This window comes from Mirounga leonina, unplaced genomic scaffold (genome assembly GCF_011800145.1).
Source record: "Mirounga leonina isolate KUSES-001 unplaced genomic scaffold, KU_Mleo_1.0 Mir_94, whole genome shotgun sequence".
NCBI lineage: Eukaryota > Metazoa > Chordata > Mammalia > Carnivora > Phocidae > Mirounga > Mirounga leonina.
In genome coordinates, this window is record NW_023270855.1 from 43,687,148 (window position 1) to 43,704,636 (window position 17,489).

Consider the following 17,489-nt stretch of genomic DNA (forward strand, 5'->3'; position numbering starts at 1 on the left):
CAACATATTAAAGGCTCGGTAAATCTCACAGCAAACTAACTTCCAGAGCTTCTCGAGCAACGAGCAACGGAGGGGGTACCTCTGTCTTCTTCCTCCTGTCCTTGTTTCTCTGTAGCACCTGCTAATCAGTGCATCATGGCGCCCGCCTCAGCAACTACTGGGGCAATGTAATCCACATCCTTAACAAAATCTACGGAGTCCATAGGGCGGTGTGCTGGAAGGAGCCATTTTAAAACGAAACGCTCCTCAATATAAGTCAGTGATGACACACGGAAGCACAGTTCAGGACGGGGTGTTCCGAGTTGGGGAGGCAGGGATGGAGGGCACCCCCTGCCTCACACCTGCCTCATTAAAATGTGTGCAGACTAATCTCCCCTTTCTGGACCCGGAGGACAGTCCCCTGCTAAGGGATTAGGGCGATTCTTAGTGTATGAGCTCTTCTTTTCTTTCTGGATTACGTGAGTTGAAATTTGTCATTTGTTGGTTTCCTCAAGCAAAAGTAACTGTCTGGAACACCTTAGTGGAGTGGAAGTATACTACTTAGAACCACACACACATTTTTCCCGACAGGAAGGTCCCACAAGTAGGAGAAAGAGAGGCCTGGTGTGGCGGGGTCGTTCCCCGGGGCCTCCTGCAGAAACCCTGGGCCCCCTTCTGGAGTGCGGTCAGCAGGGAATGGCAGTCTGCAGCCTTGACCTTGGCAGCCCAGCCCAGTTTCTTTGGGTGGGTCAGGTTGGGAGCTTCCACAGAAGCAAGAGGCTGCCTCTCAAAGTCGCCCCACTCTCCAGCTCATTGTCTTTCCGGGCTTGGGCTATGGCTCTTCTTCCATCCTCAGAGGGTGAGGATGCGGTGGAAGTCATGTGGCCCTCAGGTGGGAGAGAAGCCTGACGTGCGTCTCCTGGGTGGGGCTCAGTGACCTGTCTCATCCAAGGAATGAACTACAGATCTCAAACCGTGAAGTATGAAACTCCTGGGACTCCTGATAAAAAGTCAGATGTCCAGGCTGCACGCCAAACCTCTCTGAATCTGAATTTTCAGGGGGAAGATCCTGGGTATCTGTATTTTAACAAGTACCAGGCAGTTCTTGCATCTTTGCCCTCTCTCGAAGCATCTTTGCTGCTCTCTCAGCCCTGGGCTGCCTCAGTTTTGATTCCTGTCTCTAAATTCCCTTACTCCACTTGTTCTTTGCCTTTCTGTCTTAACTTCTATAGAAGGCTTGAAACTAACAACCTTCAATTTCAGTGCTTCACGTAATTTCCTTCTTGCAGGTTTTAAATTATCTGTGTGACTCATCTCTCCCTCTGCTTTTTGAAAGTCTACCTCTCCCTGTCCCCTGCCCATCCCCACGCCCACTCACTCCCGGGATGTGTCACCTTGCTTTGTCATGGCAACCTCTTCTCCAGGGCACAGAGCCTGCTGATGCTTGCCCCATGCACACCTTGTTAACCCCCCTCTTGGTTTTTTCCACACCAGCCTCAGCTGTCACTCTCTTCTGTCACTTACTGTGCTTTCTGCAGAAGATTCACACAACCTCCAGGAGGAAGGGGTCATGGAGGTCATGGAGGCTCCCTGCATGGGCTGGGACCAGAATGCCACTTAGAAACTCATGGATTCTTACCATTTCATTGTTGTTCACCTCACCCCGTGTCACCGGGCAATGTCCAGGTTGTCCTAACTGGCATCTGTGGATCAACCCATAATGGGAGGAAGTGGGGACTGACTTGGAGCAGGGGTCAGGGCGGTGGCTGGGCTGCCCAGTTACACTGGAAGGAATGTCATATGGAGCATCCTACCCAGTGTCCACGCAGGTGTCCTGACCCAGGTCCTGGATTCCTCCCAAACTCAGTGCAGTGGTTGGTACCTGGTGGCTAAAGTTACAGACCCCACCTAAATGTGGAACCCAAACCCACACAGTCTGTCCTTTAGGGCCACACTGTGGATCGGGAGTATCAAGAAGGCTGGGGACATCCAAGGCATGGGGAGAGCGTCCTCCATAGCTCAGCGGGATTTCAGGGCCCCACATGGATGAACTAGAATTCACAGGGTGTACTCTCAAGCCAAGCCAGAAAACACTGCTCCAGAGAATTAAGGGGTGGATGCTAGTGTTTCTCTTTTCTCCACAGTAAAGACAGTCTGGTACCAGATAGAAGACTAGCATTTGAAGGCATACTATTTCAGGTGTTGTTGGTGGAGTTTGAAAGGAGATACATATGCTTTCCCCTTTATATTATTATTTTCAGTGTTACTTACTATTTATTATATTACTATTGATTCTTATGTTATTATTATTTTTTAAGTGTGTTGAAAGCAGAGTTGTAATCTGATTGATGATCTAGCACAGTTTGCTTCTAGAAGTCACCATTTTGGGGGAAACCTGCTCTCTGTGGTAGAAAGACAAGCTCCTTATCTCATCAGGTGTGACTTTCAACACATGTTTTTGTTGGGTTGTTTACCCTTTTCTGGAACATTTTTTAGAACTCTCTACATTGTAGATTTCAACATTTTATTGGACGTGCTAGCACAAGTGTTTTTTCTCAAACAATTATGTTTACACTGAGTTTGCGAAGGCCTACTGTGTTCTGCAAAAATTTGAAAAATTTATATCATCAGACATGTTTATCTTTCTTTTACAGCTTCTGAATTCCTGGGCCACTATGGGTAGTCGAAGGAAAGCTATTGATTTTTGGGTGTTCCGGAAGTTTCTTTCTCTTGGGCTTTCTAGATCCTGGACATGCAAAGTTTTACCAACATTTTTTCTTTTTGTACTCATTGTATTTGTTAGACCCTCTAAGATAATATTATATTATAATGATGATGGCAGGCATCTATATGTGGTTTCTGAACCTTGCTGAATTAGTTTTAATATTTTACCATTTGGGAGGATATTTTTTGAGGATTTTTGGTAACATATTTCATCACAAATAGTTCCATGATTTCCCTTATTTTGGAACTAATTGCTGCACTTTTATCAAATAATTCCTCAATTATTGCAATCATTTGGGTATTGTTCTTTAATTTTTTTAAAGTTTTTACTTATTTATTCATTTAAGCAATCTCTCCACCCAATGTAGGTCTTGAATTCACAACCGTGTGATCAAGAGTCACATGTTCTCCCAGCTAAGCCAGCCAGGTGCCCCTGGTTTCTGTTCTTTAATTTGTCAATCAAATGTATTAAGAGAATGGAGCTCGGGCGCCTGGGTGGCTCAGTTGGTTAAGCGACTGCCTTCGGCTCAGGTCATGATCCTGGAGTCCCTGGATCGAGTCCCGCATCGGGCTCCCTGCTCAGCAGGGAGTCTGCTTCTCCCTCTGACCCTCCCCCCTCTCATGTGCTCTCTCTCTCAAATAAATAAATAAAATCTTTAAAAAAAAAAAAAAGAGAATGGAGCTCCTAATTTGTACCACTTTTTCATGTTTACATAATATCACTTGACCATAGATTATTATTCTTTTGATGCACTGCTGAATTTTATTCAGTCATGTTTGGATTTTTATGAACTTATATAAGTAAGATCCATATATAGTTGATTCTGTCTTTACAACAGGCTGACCTCAAAAAATTAAATAGGAAGTTTTCCATCTTTTTCTGTGAGCTGCAAACATTGAAATATCATAAGAAAAATCTACTCTTAAAAGATAAGGTAGCACTTAGCTGTGAAAACATCTGGTTCTAGTGGTTTTTTTTTAAAGTAGATATTACTTTACCTTCTAATTTTCTATTATTAATTGATCTCTTCATATTTCCCTCTTCTGGCTGAATTTTGATAATTTAAAATTTTCCAGGTAGTCTCCTGAATCTTCAAGATTTTCAAATGTATTGCCATGATGCTGTATGTAGAATTCACATGTAACTGTACAATCCCTTCCACATTTATGAGTATGTCTCCTTTCTTATCCCTGATGAATGGCCAGTTCACAGAAGGGCAAATCAAACGGCAACAACAACAACAAAAAAACCACACACACAAGCATGTGTAAACACACATAGGCATTACATTCAATGCAAAATACCACTTTATGCCCATCAGACTAACCACAATGGGAAGAGAGGGAATGCCTGGGAAGGAATTCGTGAAGCCCAGGCAGAAGTGGGATCTTTCCTCATACACAGTCTGTGGAAAATGTAAATTATTGTAATGTTTCAGAAAATAACGGGGCAGGGTCTTTCTTTTTTTTTTAAGATTTTACTTATTTATTTGAAAGAGAGAGAATGAGTGAGAGAGAGCATGAGTGGGGGAAGGGTCAGAGGGAGAAGGAGAAGCAGGCTTCTCTGCTGAGCAGGGAGCCCGACGTGGGGCTCAATCCCAGGACCGCAAGATCATGACCTGAGCCGAAGGCAGCTGCCTGACCAACTGAGCCACCCAGGCACCCCAGGCAGGGTCTTTCAAACTGAGAACACATATTCTGTGTCCACCCCAATCCCACTCCTGGCATTGATGCCATAGAGATAAAAGTACCAGTGACTGGTGTGTAAGGATATTTAAGTAAGGGGGAGGGAAAAACGCCTGGAAAGTGATTAATTCTAAATACTAGAAAGATTTAATAAATTAGGGCCCATCCACACCCTAGAAGTATTATTATGCCATTAAAAAGAAGGAATTCAAGCTAAACCAGCTGATTTGGGAAAATTTTCTGCAAGGTAGTATTGTTGGATGAGGGAGTCAGTTGCAAAGAGCTATGTATTATGGGTTGTAAACAATGGCAAAAAAAAAAAGCAAAAACAAAACAAACAACCCTGTGTATGGATGTGGCACATTGGGACAGAGAACGTGGTCCTCTGTGAGAAAGGGGACTATAGGCAGGATGACAGGGGATGGAGAGACTGGTAGTAAAAAGAGAGAAACAAAAACTATGCTAAAAAGAAAAACATACCCTCATCCGTGCATGTATAATGTAATACCATAAATGTAAAATTATGTGTGCAAATGTGTATTTTTTTATGAAGAAACTAGGGGAAAGATGGAGAGTTAAGTATCTATCCATTGAATGGTGGGATGCCCATCATTTACAATAAAGTGAAAAATTAGCAAGTTGAAGGGAGTAAGTACCATACAGTTATATATTCATAAAAGCAAGCAAAGAGAACTCTGTTTGCGTGGATATGCTCGTGTTTCTGTTTGTATGAGCAAGGGGAGGGCAGAAGGAGAGATGATCACCATTGTTATTATCCTCTTTGTCCATCTTTATATTAAGATTTCATTTGCTATAACTTGTATGTATTATTTTGGTGATCTGAAGACCATCAAAAAAGGAAAAGAAAGCACAAAAAGAGAAAGGAAAACTAATCTGTAATTATTATTAACATTTTAAAATATAAGCTTCTGGTTCTGTCTTTATTATAAAAGGCTGTCAGGTACTTACTGATAGGAGCAGGTTGTCCCCCTTCTTGTGATGTTATCAGCCACTGAAGACTGTTGCCTGCATGTACTGATTCATTATGGGTTACAAAGTGGTGATATTATCATCCTGTTGTTTCTTCTTGATTTATTAGCTGGACTCCTTTTTTTTTTTTTTAAAGATTTTATTTATTTATTTGACAGAGAGAGAGAGAGAGAGAGAGGAATCACAAGTAGGCAGAGTGGCGGGGAGTGGCAGAGGGAGAAGCAGGCTCCCCGCTGAGCAAGGAGCCCGATGTGGGACTCGATCCCAGGACCCTGGGATCATGACCTGAGCCAAAGGCAGACGCTTAACGACTGAGCCACCCAGATGCCCCTTAGCTGGACTCCTTCTCTAAAGAGAAACATCCTCTCCTCTACTATTTGATTGCAATAGTAATTTTTCTTATTTTTTATTTTTTTATTATGTTCAGTTATCCACTGTATAGTATAGTACATCATTAGTTTTTGATGTAGTGCTTATGCTAAGTGAAGTAAATCAAGCAGAGAAAGACAATTATCATATGGTTTCACTCATATGTGGAACATATGCAATAGTAATTTTAAGGACTCTACTGGTTAGATCATCTTGCTGTGGCAGAAGTCAGTATTTAGCTTTTACACACACACACACACAAGCACCCCATTCAACACTTGTTCTTCAGAATGTACACTTCCAAAAATCACTCTAGTCTGAGCACCATGCTTGACCACGTCCTTGTTTCTTATCCCACAATGATTCTACACTTTCTCTGAATTCACCGTCTCTAGTCCAATCCAGTGTCCTCCGCGACCAGATCAAACTTCCTGAAATAACCCAGCCTTCATGTCCACATCAGTTACATTTCTTGCTGACACTTAAGCTGCAGATAGACTTGTTAGAAGGATGCACAGCAAGGTTATGGAATGGAAGCATGAGCTGGGCAGCCTGGCGTCGGGAAGGACAGCGACTGAAAACTCTGGGGGGTCTCGGCCGCTGGAATTCATGGACATGCTCTCCAGAGCCTTGAGATATCTCACTTCTACCCACCTTTGGCCCCAGAATGGTTTCATTCAAAGGTTCAAAATGATTTTGTTTGAAAATTTCAAATCTGATCATGCAGCATGGGTCAACTCCACAGCCAGGGAGCAGAGTTAGGTGACATGTCCATGGTCACTGCGGGAATTTCTGTGAGCCGCCTGAAACCTTTCTGGAAATTCATCATAGTCCACCCGTTGGCTACATGCAAACACACACTTGACCTTTCTTCCTGATTATCCAGAGGTGACCCTGGATAATAGGTCAACTGCAAAAGCACTCAGCCCCTCCATGGGGGTGGTGGGGAACCGCCCGAAGTTGTCACCCACTGCTGCACCCAAAAATATGTTCTTGAGTTCTCTGTCCATGCTCTCCCAGGGACGCCAATTTCTACTGGAGTTTCACTGTGAGCCTGTTGATAATCTGCAGCCTGGGAACCAAGTGTTAAATGTAACCGTAACCAACATTACTGATACACAATACTGTGAGAAGTAAAGAGGGAAGAGAAGCACAGGCAGAAACAAGACTTATTTTTGCAACTGGTATTTAAGACCCTCCTCCACAACTGTTTCATGTTCCCCTTTCCTTTGGCCACCACCTCCATGGGTGGAGTCCTTTGGAGTGGCCCAATCTGTCATTCCTCAGCCCTCTGAGATATCCCTGGACGGTCTATATAGGACTACAGTAGTTTCGGTTAACTCTTATTTTGGGATATAATAATACAAGATGAATAAAATGTTCCCCTAGATTTCACATATGTAATCTTCCAGACTATATATCTTTTGGGGGCTGGGGCATATCTCTAGTTGTGCAAGGAAATGACAGCAAGGTCAGGTGGCATTCTCAGTTTCCAATGAAGGGGAACTTTTTTGGGTCACTTGGGCACTAACACCCTGATACCAGAGGGGCCTGGAGGTGTGAGGACAGGAAGTCACATTTATGAGTGGATCATTAGGTAAAAACATGAGATATGTCATCATCTCCTGCTCTGTCCACCCATTTCCACCTGTGGTTCTTGGACCTATGCCTTCTGGCTCTGGTTCAGAGGCTAGGTCATCTCAATCTTCAAGATCCTGTCTCAGCTGCTAACTCAGCTGAATGTTTATACAAGTTAAAAAAATCCAGTGATTTTTCAGGCATGGTAAGAAAAAGAAGAGCATTCTACAATGAATCTGTAGGAGTGTCTTAAGACTTCCCGATACATCTATAATTCTTGAAATAACCACACAGATGTTGCTCTCTTTTTTTCTATTTTAACTCCTCCTGAGTCACAAGAAACAAAACAACACATAGAGATTTCGATGAGTACCCAGGATGGATATAGTTTATATGAGAATGCAATGCCATTCAAAAATGTGGCTGAGGGGGTGGGTAAAAAGCATGGTTAAAAGAATCTAATTTTTACTTCAACTTTGACCTTAGTCACTGGAAGGGCAAAAATCTAGATGTCTGCCTCAGTGTCATTTTGGGAATTTCTGAATGTATGGCTGCCTGGCGGTCATGTGATCATGCTGGTTCCCACTGGAGAAATGCATGCAAGAGAAGCACAAGCTCATTGTAAATAATCAGATACTCACTTCCAATATAAGGAAGCATTTAGGTGTCATTGAGAGTGAAAAATCTCCTTACCTGCTTTATGTGTTGAAGTCCTATCAGCTAATTGAAATATGAATGTATGTTGACTATTGCAAGAGCAAAGTGTGGCCAAAACTAATAATAATACCAGCTGTCCCTTTTAGGTGCAAAAATTAAGTTGTTTCAAATGGTTAAACAAATAGACAAAATAAAATGAAGTTAAAACAAGTACGAAGAGAGAGTGCATGTCATCTGGACAATAGAGTCAGCGTACTGTGTCAGCTTTGGGCAGAGAGATGTATATGAGCATATAAATAACATTAAAAGGCAGAGAAGAAAGAAAGGAGGTCATGGAGATTCAGTGGAATCACACTGAGTTCTCTTATGCTTTTACCTTATTTGCCTGTCAAGAGATTTCTGTGTCTTCTATGGATAACAAAAAGTGAATCTGAAGGAAAAAAAAAAAAACATGTATATAATGGAAAACCTTGAGTGGTGCCAAGTGTTTTGTAAGTATCACAGAGAACAGAAAACACGGGGTAATGCGATGAGGCGTTTAAGGATCACAAACATGCTGTGCTTTGCTCACACCTTTCAGAAAGCACCCACAACACAGCATAATGCAGCAGAATTGCTGGGCATAAGCAAAAAGGTAGAAGGCCACTTGTATTATTCAGTTTTTAGCCGAAGGTAAACTACATGGCATCTCCAAAACAGTGAAACTGCTTTGATACACATTTATTCCAAAAGCTCAAACAAATGGCACAGCATCCATGATGTGTTAAGAAGCCTACTTGACCAAAAGAAGTGGAATCAGGGGCGCCTGGGCGGCTCAGTCACTTAAATGTCCAACTCTTGATTTCAGCTCAGGTCATGATCTCAGGGTTGTGAGATGGAGCCCCATGTTGGGCTCCATGCCGGGTGTGGAGACTGCTTAGGAGTCTCTCTCTCCCTCTGCCCCTCTGCCCCCCCCCCCACCCCTTGCTCTCTCTCTCTCAAAAAAAAAAAAAGTGTAATCATACTCTTGACAGATAACAATACTGGCATAGAACCTGCTAACAACCAACAGTTGCATGTGGAAAAATGGCTGATTTACTGGAAGCCTTTGAAGAAGTCATCTTGAAAGCACAAGTATTTCGGACTTGACATGCTGTAAGGTCCTGCTGTCCTTCCACTCCAGAGCTATGTGTGCACTGAGAGCTGAAATGCAGACAGAATCTGAGACAATTTTTTTTTTTAAGATTTTATTTATTTATTTGACAGAGAGAGACACAGCGAGAGAGGGAACACAAGCAGGGGGAGTGGGAGAGGGAGAAGCGGGCTTCCCGCTGAGCAGGGCAGACAGAATCTGAGACAATTTTTAAAAATATTGAGTGCTGATCACATTGCTTCTTGGCACATTATTAGGTTCAAGGTTTAAGAACAACGTTTTCTCAAGCTCTCATAGGGAACCCCAAGCACATGGGGAAATATTAGAAATTTAAAAATGAAAGTGAAGGTGATAATCATAATCCCGTGTCTTCACTTGGGTTCCCCAGAAGGCAGAGCCTGAGGTCCAGGCTTTTGTGCCAGAACCTCATCAAGGTATGTGACCTCAGGTGGCAGGGGTGAGGGATAGGCTGGTAAAGCAGGGAGGGAGCAAGGAGTACAAGGGTGAGCTGTGACCACTGCCATGGGTGCTGGAAGCTGAGGCTCTTCTCAGGATTGTCCATCTGGGGGATAGAGGCAGACACATTTCTCCACCAGCTGCTCTCTCCTATTGGTCACTGGACACTGAGTCCCCTGCATCTCCAGCTTGCACATGTGTGAGTGCCTTGTGTGATGGACCCATCCTGGGATAGGTGGTAAAAGGCATGGCCCTGGCCTGGACCAGATGCCACCAGGCTGCACCTGTTGTGAGGTGGACTGGAGCCCCCAGCAGAAAAAGCTGAGAAGATTAGAATTGGCTCTTAGAGATGTTCTGATAGTCGGCTTCTGAGAATTCTGTTCCAAAGGTGTCTTCTTCAAACCGTGCTCGATGAAATTGCATTATCACCAACGATGGTATTTTTAATTCCAGGAGCTGAGGAAGAGATAAACCTTGGTTGATGACCACTAGAGATAAAGAAAGGAAAGCTTAGTAATTTGGTGATGACAGCCCTTCTACGGGCGCTTCCCCAAAATGGCACAGCAAACACAAAACCTTGCTCCTCCACCAACCTTGGTTGGAGGCGGTAACTGTGTAGTAACTTACATGTGCCATGTACTGACCACAAGAGCCACAGAATGCTGATGGTGCAGAGGAGTGATTATCTCTGCACCATGATGTCAAACGTTAAGAATTTGAGCCCTCACTTTGAAGAATACAACTGCAGTGATAATTACACATTTTGATTTTTTCTTCAATCTCATCAATTTTTTTCTTTGGTGGTGCCCATCCATTTGAGCCTTAGATGTGGCCAGGTATTGAGTTTTAGCTAACACTGGACAACTCAGCATTTACCTAAAATGTGCAGTTCGTTGGCCTCTAATTAAATATTATCCTAATATTCTAATAATATTTTAGTGACCATACAGGACACTGTTGGCTCAGTATTTGGGTTACTGAGAAGCACGTGGTCAAGCGTGTTTTCATCTCTGTCAACTGTCAGGGCCTTAGAGTAGGCAATAAGGAATTCTTTGATGTCTTAATCTCACTCTCCTACTTTTATTTTCTTTTTGCTCTTATTTCCTCATCTAATAACATCGAATATTTTGAAGGTACTTCTTGTGAAAGTTGTAACAATGTGCCATTAAGAAATACTTCTCTCCACTCCTGCACACACCTCCAAGGCAACCACTGGCATTCCTACTGGCCATTTCTTCTGGAGCTTACCTACTTGGTGTATCATAGTGTATCAATTTTAGACATTTTTTATTGATTTCCTGTTCTTGTAGGTGAGGGTTTCGCTCCCTCACACTTCCTTCCCCTCCCTGCATCTTCTCAGTAGAGTTATTTTCCAGTTTCTGGTTGAGTTGATACTTAGTGTTCATGTTATTTTGACTACATTAATATTATTCACTGTGGAGCCAAATGTGTTGTGTTCCTGGAATTGGTAGCATATTCTTCCCCACTCCCTCCCCGAGCTGATAAGGGTTTTTTTGGTGCCTATCACCAATTTTCCAAAATGCTCCAATTTGATCTGTCAATTATTGCCTAGCAATAAATTTTCAGAATGCTCAAACCCCACAAGTTCTATGTTCTTTCTCAAGACTGGTCTGGATTGCTCGCTCCAGGGGTCCTGAAGTTCCCTTTGCTGCTCTCCTATGTTAAACCCCGTTTCCGGGATCCTGGGACCCCCTCTTTCTTTCTTACTCCCTCATTTTGCCAAAGCATATGTGTTGTCTCTTCTTGAGAAAGGGTAAACTGGAGGCAAACGTTAAAGTCCTTACATGTCTCAAAGTATCCATTCTCTCCCTTCATACTTAATATTTACTTGGGCTCCAAATAGATTTCCAGATTGAACACAACATTGTCTCAAAACTGCTCAGTCGCTGTCCCACCATCTTTCATCACACAGCGTTGTTGAGGGTCTGACTCTAGGTCCATTTCAGTTCCTTTTTATTGCCCATTTGTTTCTCCTTGAAAGCTCTCAATGGACTTGTCTACCCCTGCTGTTCTAGAAGTTGGTAAGGGTGTGCTTCGCAGAGAGTCCATGTCCATTTATTGAGCTGGGCACCTGGTGCCCCCTCATTCAAGAGAGTGCTGTACTTCCATTCTGGGAACTTCTCCTGGCTCACTACTACCAAGATGACAAGATAATACACTTTCCAGCATTTTTTTTCCTATTCTATTCCAAACTCCTTTGGTCAAATTTTGGACACCATCCTACATGCCGCCCCCTTTCTTTCCTATGACCAACCTCTGATTTTTCCCTTTTTTCTCCCATGGCACAGCGGCTAATTGTGTGGTCTCTAAAGCCAGGTCTTGGTTCTGGTTATTACTATTGACTGTTCAAGGTTCATTTTTCTACTCAGCTTTATCTTCAAGCCTTTTGTTAACTTTTCTTATACAATTTCTGATATTATAGTTTTAATTTCCAAGAATGTTTTCTAATTTCTTTTTTTTTTTAAGGTTTATTTGTTTATTTATTTGAGAGTGAGAGAGCATGCACACATGCAGAGGGGGAAGGGGCAGAGGGAGAGGGAGAGAATCTCAAGCAGACTCCACACTGAGTGCAGAGCCCAGGCCCAAGAAGGGCTCCATCTCACGACCCCAAGATCATGACCTGAGTTGAAACCAAGAGGCGGAGTCTTAACCGACTGAGCCACCCATGCGCCCCATGTTTTCCAATTTCTACCTACCTACCTACCTATTTATCTCTCTCTCTCTCCCCCCCTTTTCTCTTTGCTTCAGAAATCCATGTCCTTCTTTTGTTTCTCTGAGAAAGTATACTATGTGGTTTTGTTTTTGTTTTTGTTTTTGTTTTTATGCCCTCATATTTCTCTCTCCTCTGAGTTCCTTTTCTCCCAGATGTTATTCTAGTCACTATCTCCCATGTAGGCAGTTGTCCTCAAATGTCTGGCAATGCTCGGCGTTCCATTTATATTTAAGATGACGCACCACCGAGGACTGGAAGCACTGAGTGGGTGGGGCTTGTCCCCTGCTGGTCTTTACCATGGGTGATAGGGAGCTGATCTTCATGTTGGGGGACCCCTTGAACATCAGTACTTGTAGGTGTCTTTCTCTGGGGTCATTTGTTTCCACAGAGAACAATCCTCTAATCTCCTGATTGAGGGGCTATTGTCTGACTGCAGAGTTTTTGAAGGTAGGGCTGAAGAAGGGGGCTGGCAGTCTCAATATTTGGCACAAGGTCCATTTGGGAAAGGCTGGGGCTGAGTGGCAATATTGTAAAGCTCTTCCTCAAGGATATGTGGTTTCAGGAGGCCCTGGTTTTATGAAATGACTCACTTCTGAGAATTTGGAGAGGCCACATTCTCTACTAAAGCAACTCAAGATTGGTCTGCCTTTTTTGTTTTTTTCCAGAACTGAAAATTTCTTGAGTAAGACATGATTTAATTTCTGGAGTTCCCATGATAAATGAACCCTTCAGTCCTAATTACCACCCTTTTCAGACAGCTTCTATATTGGCAAGACCTATTGTTTCTGGCAGATAAAACATACAGGCTTTGTATGCTCTCTACCCCAAGGTCAAAGGTTATATTTCAATTTTAGCCCCTCCCACTACCATTCTGATGACATTCCATCTCCAATCTTGTATTCTGTGCTCTAGAGAGAACAAGAGTGAGGTACATTGGCCAGAACCCACTTGGTGGAGGTAATATGTTCTAGTCTTCCTCTAGGTTATTCCAAGGGATCCCTGACCTTTCACACTCACCTAGCATGGACCAGTATTTGGTCTAAGTCTGTATTAGTCCAATCAGTAAACTCTTAGAACCCTAGACATTGAGTTCAGTACTTCTGATGAGTGTACACATCCATAAATTCAGCCCAATCCAAAATTCCGCTCTGCCCACTTTTATTAAGCACTCTGAAAATCCAAACCCAGAGTTTTTATAATTAAACAATTAACTTAAACAATTTCTGTAATTTCTTCTGGAGTTTTCTTCCCTATTCTGATTCTGCATTTTATTTTCTGGCCTATGTGAAATTAAAATCCTACAGTGCACAACCATGAGGACTGGACCATGGGGCGAACTGTTAACTTTATCGTGTTAAGGAAAAATGGTTTCCTGAGGGGAGAGAAGTGTAGAAGGCAGTGTGCTAGAGGACAGTGGAGGATCAGGGTTTCCCAGGTCCTCTGCATCCTTCCAGATATCCCCATTTCCACAGGTTCTCTGTCTGTCTCAATTCATACTCTAATAGTCACACATGCTTTTTGGCAAATGTGTGTATGCAACTCAAAATTAAGACACCTGCCAATTTAGGCTCTGAACTGGTTTCTAACATTCTTAACCTGGCCGCTGCAAGTAATAAAGAGTTTCTTTCCAACACGGTCACAGAAAGGCTCTAAGTTTTACTCTAACTTGAAGATAAAAATTTTAGTATTTGGGGTCCCCCCCTTTTTTAAGGTGCTCGGTGCCTTCAGAAACACCCATCCTACTTTCTGGTTTTGCCAGGCTTCATCCTCTTTGGACTGGTGAATAACGGCATCTTCCTGCCCCCCATCATCCACTGCTGGCTGGGCTCTATCATTAGTGGATGACTAATTGTTTCATTACCAGATCACATGGGCTGCCATCTTCCCACTTTGGGACATGGGTGTGAACCTCACCTCCATGAAAGTCTGAGTCTGCAACCTGCTCCCTGGCATTCACTTCCATCTCGGTTAATTTTCTTGATTTATAACCAGTCCCAGCTTCAGCTAAGAATGACTGCATGGGTGTGGTCTGGACAGCTCCCAGAACGGAAGAAGGAAGGGAAGGAAGGGCCACCTGGCCTCAGGAGATCATGCAGCCTCTCTCTGGGCCACAGCCATGATAGGATCAATGCCTTCTGCCCATCTCTGTGTGTCTTCATTTGAGTTTTCGAAATCCAAGTGGCCTCACTTTCGTCAGGCTAGGGTCAAAAGCCCTTGAATCAAACAAGTCAAGAGGACCTGAGAGGGGCCTGGTGATGGTTGTCATGAGCCAGGCAAACCTCCCAGGTTGTGTCTGGAGCAGTGTTGCTGCGGACAGGGCACATTCAAACCTGTGGCTTTAAAAGATTCTTAATTCAGGCCTCACAATGTCCTTGCTTCCAGACCTCTCACTCCTAATCTTCCCGATTTCTCCATTCCATACCCACTGTTAGTCTCTGCTCCCAGAACATTCCCCCTCATCCCAAGGCTGCCTTGCTTAGCTCCTTCCCCCAGTGCTCCTCAGGGTGTAGCTTCCTGCCCTTAAGATCCAGCCTCCTGGGGCACCTGGGTGGCTCAGATGGTTAAGCGTCTGCCTTCGGCTCAGGTCATGATCTCAGGGTCCTGGGATTGAGTCCCACATCGGGTTCCCTGCTCAGTGCAGAGCCTGCTTCTCCCTCTCCCTCTGCCACTCCCTCTGCTTGTGCTCTTCTGTCTATCTCTCTGTCAAATAAATAAAATCTTTAAAAAAAAAAAAAAAAAACTTGTTAAAAAAGACCCAGCCTCCTGCCTCTTTCTCCAGGAAGTCCTCCCAGAATGCTTACTTGACACCCTATTTTTTCTTTTTGCCAACTTCTTTTCCTATGCTATATATCTTCTCCTCATGTCACTCAGGGTCCCTATGGGAAACAGTCAACACAACAAATTGGGCAATTTGAGGAGAGTTTAATAAAGAGGCCATTTACAAAGGTGATAGCAGGGTGAGAGGAGACTGCATCCCCCCCTGAGTAAGATGAGTAGCAGCAGGGCTCGTTAGCAGATGTAAAGGGGTCAGGGGTGGGGGACACAATATGGAGAGGTCCACCAAGGCTGGTTGGGGTGCACCCAGCCCCCAGTGCTGCCTCAGGAGGGGCTGGGGTCAGACCTCGCTCTCCCCCTTTCTTCCAACCTCCTGCAGGGGCTCTCTATGGGCTCAATCCAGAGAGCAAGATAGAATGCTGGCCACCTCCATACAGGGCAGCTTCTCGGGCGCAGGGCAGAGTGGAGAAGGGCATGGAGTGGATCCGAGCACATTGGCCAGGATGTCCTATACACTCTTTGACTAGGTAATGCGTCATCTTCTTGTGGCCAGCAACCAAGGCTTCGTTTTATCTTCCCTTTCACTGCCCCTGCCACCCCCACACTCCATAAAGGCTAGGACAATGTAGATGTTCAGAAAATGTGACCAACCAGGGTTTGACAGATGAACAGCCTCCAGACTGAACAACACAAGATGCGCTCCGTCCATTCTCCCTCGTCCTGGGCCAGAGGAGTTGCGGTTCTGATCGTCAGATTTCGGAACACAGACAGGGCCACACCCACTAGCATCTGGGGCCTCTGGGTATTAAAAGATCCCACACAGGCACTAGCAACTGTCTGTTTTCACCCCGCAAGCAGCTGTATGTTGAATCAGGGTGTTTCTCACAGGGGCAGGTTCTACTATTCTGCTTTTCTCTGTTCTCTTCTATTCACACGCATTTTTTGGCATACGCATTGCTTTGGGCTTGGGCTTGGGCATGGCCCTCTGGAATAAGATTTGAATTTTGGTTTAGGAAGAGGTAGTGGAATTTCATAAGCCTTGAACTATAACCAGTTTACCAACATCCTACATCAAGGAACGGGGAATTAGCCCAGATCCTAATAAATCGGACCCAGTTTCCTGTCTTCTGTTCCTCCTTCTGGGGCACTCACAGCATTGCACAATTCCTAGGGATATAAATGGCATCCCCTAAAGTTTTGCCACACAGTTGGACCACATCAGATACAGGCATTCCTGAGTTTCCTGCTGCAATATCAAGACCTCACCTCCCCCCTAGCACACGGGCATATTCTCCACTTACTGAATGACCACAGGGCGCTCTCTGCGCCTCCGGCATGGGCGGACGCCCCCTAGTGTCCACATTTCCCACTGCAACTGTGACCGAAGCTGGTGTTGGCAAGTAAAGCACGAGCTTCAGCTTATGGGGGTGAATTTGCCAGGACCTCAAACTAAACCAGGAAAAATTTTGCCCTCTCTGAAAACTGAGAGGCTTTCCTCAGTTCCAAAAGTCTAGATTGCAAGAGGCAGGCATTCTTCGGATGGCATGGGGCAGCGGCCTGTGGACTAGCTCTCCCTCAGCCACCTAGATCCCATGCGTGGTGCCTCTTTAACAGGGTGACTCATATCAAGCTCCTGGGCAGTGCCATCGGAATCATTCTTGCAGCCTTGAAGTGAGGCACAAGCACCCACCTGTCTCCCTCTCTTCCCCTCCAGGAGAAGGCGCACCATCGGCCTTCTACAAAGAACCCCTTTTCAAATATCTCCCTATTTTCATCAATGCAATCTCTTTGTTCCCAATATAGTTGAGGGAGGTCTAAAGAGTCATAAAACCTGTTTTTACAGTTCTTGTGTAAGTTCTGCTTATACTCTACTTTGGAATACAGCATCTATGGAGTTCTAGTGTCTCAGGCAAGCTTCCAGTGTGCCGTCTTAGTACAAAGTGTTAGCCTTTTGCTTTGGAGACCAGCATTTGGCTGCTAGGCCCCCCTAACCCTATGTTGTTTATTTTGAACTGCTTCCAGGGTCAAGGTAGGACTAGCCTGGGCATTTAAGCAGCTTGTCTATAGCCCTCACATCCCAAGTTCTCCTCCACAATCTGGTCTCCCTTGTTGTGGCATTGCCTATCAGAGCCCCAGATCCTGTGCAGCGGGATGGATGATAAGAGGTCAGGAAACTTCTTCTGTAAAGGACAAGAAGATAAATATTTTAGGATCTGTAGGTGGTGCAGTCTCTGCAAAAGCAGCCACAGACGATTTATAAACATAAGAGCGTAGCTGTGTTCAGTGAAACTTTATTTACAGAGCGGGAAGTGGGCCGTTTTTGGCTCGTGCATCACAATTCATGGACCCCTGGAAGAGATCAGTGGATGGAGAAAGATGACCCTGACTATACTGGGGACTTACCTGGGC